The sequence below is a fragment of the Sinohyriopsis cumingii genome, chromosome 6, assembly GCF_028554795.1.
Source record: "Sinohyriopsis cumingii isolate HCF-2022 chromosome 6, ASM2855479v2, whole genome shotgun sequence".
NCBI classification, from domain to species: domain Eukaryota; kingdom Metazoa; phylum Mollusca; class Bivalvia; order Unionida; family Unionidae; genus Sinohyriopsis; species Sinohyriopsis cumingii.
The window spans coordinates 104,735,726-104,744,141 of NC_142966.1; positions in this window are offsets into that span (position 1 = coordinate 104,735,726).

Genomic DNA, 8,416 nt, shown 5'->3' on the forward strand with positions numbered 1-8,416 from the left:
TCTTCTGGATGGATGGTCATATCAGCATGGGGTTTTCACCAAAATACTACTTACGATGTCTACTTCATTCTGAACGAAATTGATTTGACATTATATTTGGCCACTATGACAGCTATATTTTGAAAAATCTTGCTGCAATTTTGCATAGATGGGTGGTCATATTGACATTGGGGTTTGTATTTTAAAAAAACTTATTATCACCTCTAGTTAGCCCTAAAGGTCACTGGTCTTGACCACACTTCCAAAATGGCAACCAAGGGAAAAGGGTATTGAGGCTGATTATGAAGCTAGTTGTATGTTGTCAGGTCCAAAAACAGTGTAAAATATTTATCTTGGGTATATGCCAAGAAGGTATATACTTATGACTCCACTAAATGATACCCTAAGTACACTGTGTGCAAAATTTCCAAATACTCTTTGTTCTGCAATACAGGACCATTTTCAAAGACAGTCTAGTGAACCAACAATTATACCAGTAAGACCGAATCCACTTGTCCAACAGAGGTACTGCCTTGCTCGATAAGAACATGTACCAGTACGTAAGACTTGTAATAGGGGTTAGGCATGAGTCAGAAAATTGCTTGTATTGTGAAGAGCACAGTCATGTAACAGTGGTGTCTGCATGGAAAACAGATTTGTTGCCATGTTTGTAATGAACTAGGACATAAGCAAACATTGTGCACATATCAGTAGGTAGAAGGCAATGATGTACAGGCCTATGAAACACATATCCAGCAACAAAATGCATTAAATATGTGTATACCTTTCAATGTAATAATTATAATTCTATAAACAGGTTTCAGGCACTTTTGATTTGTGTACAAAGTGATTCTTGTTAACATGTAAACAACTATGTGAAACTGTTCAAGTTACTCTCCCTCTGAGGCTCCTCAAGCGTCTAATATATCAATGTCTTCTTGTACGTATGTAAATCAGTCTCATATTGAACATTCTCATTTATATCCACTACATGTGATCATGGTACAACAGATATCTTGTATGTTATCTTCTTCATGTGTTTATGTAAATAATCAAGGCAATGTAAAGTCAAGTCTAAAAACAATACATTGCATACTTGACCTTGTCTGAAAAATCAATCCTCTGTTCAAAATTGTCGTGTCTTTGGCCTCCTCAAAAGAGGTCTGCAAGTAATCAACCTAAATATTCAACACATCCCCCTTAAACTGAATGAGAGTAGGTTAATAAAACAGCAAACTAGATCAGTCAATATTCTAGGTCTTATGTGAAACCTTTCTTTTTGATGATTTGACTCTCCAAATACAGGGGTTCAACATTGAAAGGAAAGATAGAGACTCCATGGGGGTGGAGGTATTCTTCTCTATGTAGACAGTTCCATTAGTTACAATGGACATGTTGTTCTAGAGACTATTTGGGTAGAGAGTATCTGGATCGAAGTAACCCTTGCCCAATCAAAGCCAATACTCTTATGTTCGGTTTACAGGCCACCTAGTTCCACAGCTGATTGGATTGATATATTTGAGATGCAAATTCAAAAAGCATTACTAAAGGAGATTTAGAAACTATCATATTAGGTGATTTTAACATTGCTTACACGAAAACTCCACCAATAACATGGATAAGTAACTTTGAAACTTACAACTTTATTAAATTAATTAACACCCCAACTAGAGTAACAGATAAAAGTGCTACTATCATTGATCATGTCTATACTAATAAATCTGAAAACAAGTGAAACTAATGTGCCACTGTATGCACTGAGTCACCACTACCCAGTCTGTATAAGTAGACATGTTCCAAAATCATCTAAAATGGTCAACACATTGAAATACACTACAGGGACTTTTAACAGTTTGATGAGGAAATGTTCTTAAATGATTTATTTTGCAAACCCTTACAATCAGTCTGCAATATAGCTGATGTCAACACTGCCTTAGACAAATGGTATCAGATGTTCCATGCAGCCTTAGACAAACATGCCCCAAATTAAAACAAAAAGGGTTAAACACCAAATAACACCCAAGTGGATTACCCCTGAGATTCAGTGGCTAGTGTTAGTGAAGCTGATGCTTTGATATGCTAATTAAGGTTAATATTAATAAATCCCCTGGATTGGATGGTATTGGTCCACAAATTTTTTTAATTGCTTTACCAGTAATAAAAAAGTCATTAACACAGATCATAAACTTAAGTATAATGAGTGGTAATTTTCCAAAAGCACTGAAATGTGCAAAGGTTACACCTATCTTTAGGAAAGGAGAAAAGGAAGATCCAGGGAATTACATACCAATATCAATTCTACCTGTATTGTCAAAATTATTTGAAAAGCATGTAGCCATTCAGGTCTATAAATTTATTCAAAACACTCTCTATTTCATAAAGCGCAATCAGGATTTGGACAGTGCCAAACAGAACTTACCAAATTAATTAATCTTTGGCTGAAGGAAATGGATAATGGATACATGACTGGGATCATTTTTCTTGACTTCAAGAAAGACTTTGTTGATCATGAAATTCTGCTGCATGAGTTGAACTGTTACAGGTTCAACAATCCATCTTTAAACTGGTTTAGATCATACCTAAACCAATGGTCTCAACAAGTAAGCTTTGCCAATATTAGCTCTCAAACTTGCACTATTCATTCAGAGGTCCATCAAGGCTCAGTTTTAGGCCCTCTCCTCTTCCTTATCTATATAAATGATGTACCATTAAATAATGAATCCACAAATACAGATTTGTTTGCAGATGACACAACCTTGCATACACCTAGTTCTGATACTGGAAATGAGATTAAAGTCAGACCTTATTAGAGTCCAAAACTGGGCACAACAAAGTAGGATGGTAATTAGAGAAGGTATGATTTTGGGAACATCACAAAAGTTACACAAGTCAGGGAGCCCAGAACTATCTCTTGCAAAAAATAATCATCCATTCATCATTATCATTGGTCCCGTAGTCTGGTAGACCGTTGGGGCACCGAACAGCCAGCTTCCTTCATTCCTCTCAATTTTCCATCTTTCTCAGTGAGTCACTCAATGTCAAGCCTGTCCACTTTTGAATGGTATCTTCCCACCTCTTTCTTTGCTTGCCTCTTTCTTTTTCCTTGTACAGTGACTTGCAGGATTGTCTTGGCAAGTCCTGATGATCATAAGACATGCCCATACCACTGCAGTTTACATTATTTCACTGTGATCAGGAGGTCATAGTAAGGCCTAATGGCTTGTTTTATCTTTTGCCATATTTCTTCATTGGTGATATGTATGTGATGCCAAGAATTTTTTGGAAACATCTAATCTCTGTGGCCTGTATCTTTTTCTCAAAGTCATTTGTTATGGTCCATGATTTGCAGGCATATAGAAATATGGAGATCACCAGTGAGTGCATCAGTCTGACCTTTGAACAGAGTGCGATGTTCTTGTTGTTCCAGATGGGCTTCAGTTTTGTCAGCACTGCTGTTGTCTGTGTCTTGCTGGTGTTGGAGGTTTTTCTCACCCAATACCCTGATGTTGAAGATCTGCTCTGTTGTGCTGCACCCTGCTCTGAACCCTGCCTGCTCCATGGCAATGATCTTTTCAGCCCGTGGCTTTAGTCTGTTCAGCAGTATCCTTAACATGACTTTGCTTGGATGACTTATAAGACTGATTGTACAGTGGTTTTGACCTTGTTGCAAGTTGCTTTTCTTGGGGAGGGTGATGATCAGTGATTGGGTCCATGGCGATGGTCATACTCCTGTTTGCTACATCTTGTTGCAGATGTTTGTGAGGGTGCTAATAATTGCTTCTCCCCAGCTTGGCTCAGTTCTGCTGGAATGGTATCCACTCCTGCTGACTTTCTCTTTTTCAGCAATCTCAATGCGGCTTCTACTTCTTCACGTAGGATAGGGTGGTTGTTGTTGTTAGTTGCTGGAGGGATGTTTAGTACATATGGATCTATTGTTGGCTTGGTAGTTGTAAAGTTCTGCGCAGTACTCTGACCATCTTTCCAGAATATCTTTTTCTTCTGTGATGCAGTTTCTGGCTTTGTCCTGTAAGGAGGTAACCCGCCGTTGTTTTGTGCTTGTTAGAACTTGGACCAGTTGGTATGCTTTCCTGCTGATGTTCCTTGTCAAGTTTCCCTCAACATCTTTGGACTGTTCTTCTATCCAGTACTCTTTTGTTTTTTTCATGTTTTTCTTGACTTCCCAGTTGACTGCCTTGTATTGCTCTGCCCCTTCTGTATCATTCATTTTCTTCTTCAGTTCCCTCCTCTCGTCACAAAGGTTCAGAGCCTCAGCTGTGACCCAGGGCTTCTTGACTGGGCAATGTCTACCAACAATCTTGCTGGCTGTTTTGGTCATTGCTGTATTGAAGGTGGTGATCAACGTGTCTGTGTCAGTATTGTCAGCATCGAGGATGGTGAGTGGTGCAAATTTAACACCAATCATTGCCTGGATGGCTTTTACGACTTTGGGATTCTTCAATTTCTTGAGATCAAATTTTGTTCTTGTGTGACTTTCTTTCTTGACCTTCTTTAGATGTAGCCTGAAGGTCATATCACCAGATCATGGTCAATTCCCATGTCCGCTCTGGGAAAGCTTTTAGTCATATGATGTTTACTTTTGACTGTATGCGACCCTTCACAATGATGTAGAAAATCAGTTAGAAAATGTCAAACATGAAAAGCTTGTAGGTGTCCATAGATAATAATTTATTATGGAATGACCATATTGATAAGCTTAATTGCTCTACTCAGCAGAATCAAGAAATATTTACCTATGGAAATTCGCAATCTGTACTACAGGTCATATATTCTTCCAACAATGGATTGTTCAGATGTATGGGGAAACTGCTAAATATGAGCTTGACAGGATTTATAAACATCAGAAACGAGCAGCATGCGTAATTTTAGATGCATCTATTGATCATCCCTCAAAAGCATTGTTTACAGAACTCAAATCGTTCACAATATATGACAGGATAGATTTTCACAAGGCAGTTCTTTTATATAAATGTTTACATGGAACTGCACCAGAGTATCTTCAGGACTTAGTCAGGCCTTTTTTCAACACAATACCAGTTGAGATCAATATCACATAGAAACCTTCTATCACCAAAACCAAGAACAGAGCAATTTGAAAAGAGTTTCCAATACTCTGGTACAGTTCTGTGGAACAAGTTTCCACTAAATGTAAAACCTGCTGAAAATATTAAAGTATTTAAGAAGAGATATCATGAGCATATATGTGTTTCTAATAGATAATGGAATTTAGTATCTTAATAATAAACATGTTAAAATAAACAGTAATTATTGTTTTCTTCATATAATGTGCATTGTTATACTCTCCTTAAGAGGGCCTCAAGGGAAAACAGTCCTTGACTAATGAGTCACCGTCTATAAAAAAAGCATAATTATTATTATTATCATCTTGAAAATCATTTTATTGTAACTCCAAAGAAATGGACAGTCATCAGATACTTCTTACCATACCTAACAGATGCTAAGTAAAATGATGCCAATCTGACATACACTGTGGCTACCATGGCAGCCATCTTGGATATCTTGCTATGGCTACTCCTCTTCAATGGATGGCTACATTGCCATGTGCTTTTCACTTAGAGATTTTATATCTTGTTTCCTAAATGAAAATGGTACCAATCTTACATTCAGTATGGCTGCCATAACAGTCATCTTGAATGAATTATTATCAGTACTTCTGAATGGATGATCATATTTCACTAGGACTTCTAATGTCTGGCTGGCTGGTCCTAAGCAGACATGGAGCTAACCTTGCCCCCATTACAGGTGCAACAGAAGCTTTTGAATATCATGTTATAGCTGACAAATATCAAACAATGGTATCAACACTTATCAGATAAAACGAAGAAATGTCCTTATCTTGGATAAATAGAAACTAGTTTTATGTGGTGTTGGTGGTATTGATGAAATTGGAACAAATGTTTTAGCTCGCCTAACCAAGTGTGTATGGTATGGCCTTGTGTGCATTGTGTGGCTGTCAACAATTACCCGTTACCACATTTGAGTCCGTATTTCTGATCAGATTTAAACATGGAATTAGAGTTTATATCAGCAAAATCTTGGGCAGGTTTAAAAATCAGAAAATCCATGCATGTTAATGAGATGATCCTGAATCAGATTGGCGGAGCTTGTTATGTTTATAAAAAAAATCATGTTTTTTTGTATGAATTGATCAAACTTCAAATGCGAGCCTTTATCATCAAGATCTTGGACAAGTTTGGTACCATGTTATATCCATGCCTTTGATCAGATTTAAATACGGAATACAAGTTTATGTTGTCAAAATCTTCGGGCAAGTTTATAAATGAGCAAAATCTATGCATATTAATGAGGTGATCATGCATCTGATTGGCTGGGATTACCAATCTGGAGGCCAAAGTTCTTACACAGTATTTATGAAATTTTGAATATATGCTCATATCATTAAGAGTTCAATAATGAGATCCATGCATACTAATGAGGTGATTCTACATCTGATTGGCTGAGCCTGTTATGCCTCAGGAAGAAATATTTTTTTTTTATCTGAATTTGATCGAACTTCAAAATGTGGTCAGCTTTCATCAAAATCTTGGATAGGTTTCATACAAACATATTGTTGAGGTAATCATGCCTCTGATTGGCTGAGCCTGTTCCACTCTCAAAACTACTTCTAAGCCCATTTTTATCATTCTTGGAATATTGGGCTAAATAATGAATGAGATTAATAAGGTAATCTTGGATCTGATTTTCTTCATTTCCCTCCATTCTGAAAGCCAGTTTTGATCAGTCTTAGTCTTAAAATAAATGCCTGTATCATCAAAAAACTTTTGGTTGTGTCAATAATAAGCAAGACTGATGCATATTTATGAGGTGATCTTGCATTCAATTGGCTGAACATATCACACTGGAAGCATCAAGTCTGATCTGATTTGTAAACAACCTGGAATATGGACCTATATCATTAAGATATTAGGCATATTCAAATGTAAAGATGTGGATGGCATCATTCATGGGCAGGAGACCGCATACTAATTAATCCTTATCTTTAGACAGATCTTTTATCAGGATATAGTAAATAGGTAAAATCAACATGGTATTAAGTTTGGCATATGGTTTACATGAGACGTTTTTACAGTACTATATAAGCCTGTTTTAGAAAAAAGTTAAACTGTTGAGTTATGTAAGCACTGATGTGCCCACCTGGATCGCCTGTTCATAAAGCATGGGCAAAAATTAAACTGTCATTGGGTGGATTCAATACAATAACCTTAGGTGTAACAGGTGAACCTCTAGATCACGTGAGAGATGACACTTCACGCAATTTTTTACTGTCAATATAACCACAGTTGGTGCCCAGTATGAACATTTTACACTATTATGCTAAAATGCATAGGTATCAAATACATTGTTGCTGTTGTTGTAAAGGTTTAGATTTGTGTATTTCTAATTATCAACAACAATGAAAAATGAAACCTGTAGTGCCCTATAACACAGAAGAATACAAGCAAGAAGTTTAATGTGATCTATAACGCACTTTCCATTAAAGGTCCACATATGTAACAACAATTATATTCACATATCAAATTACTTGTTCTGTGAAATAAGGACTGATGTTTAAATAAAGAATAACTTTGCAGGGTTAGATAACATTGATAGTTGACAGCTGTACTACAGTGTGGTGTATATTAACCGAGGAAAGTTCTTGTTAAATGCTTGAGGGGTGAATTTTTTTTTAATTGGGGAAGGAGAGGGGGGTAGTCGCCCAAATATTTTTTTTAAACATTCCAGCTATGTAAGCCTTGCTAATTCCATTTTAAAATGGTAGATTTCTAACTGTTAGGCACATTAAAGCAAAAGCAAAACAGTTTAGATGGTAAGAGAGGGGATCAGGCAATTTAGCTGAATATATATCTATGTTGCTGTGGATTTAACACAATTTTTTAAGCCATACATGGCAATCAGAATAACTGATGGAGAAAAAAACCTGGAAAATCCGGGTATAAACTAATGACCCATGGGAAGCTACTGGCAAACGTTCTCACATACCTACATTGGTCAAGTCAGAGGCTCAAATCCATCTGGACAGATTGAAGTGGAATATATCTATGCATTTGCTATTTTGATAATAATAACACATAATTACTTCTTCAGTTTATATGTAACATTATCTCGCTTATATGCCATTGTTGCTATTATAGATAGTTGCTAAGACAACTACTTGTTGTAGTGATGCGTCCAGTTTCCATAATGTTGAAAAGGAAAATGTGGACTGGACATAACCTATGAAAATGCTAACCCTATCAAGAGAGGACAAATTTTCTCCAACACAAAATGGCTGGGTGTTTTCTGTCTCCACTATTACAGTACATCTTGTGCTATGTTCTGCTGTTGATACAAAAGACATGGATTCAAGAACAATTATTTAATTGCAAGAATTTCAGAA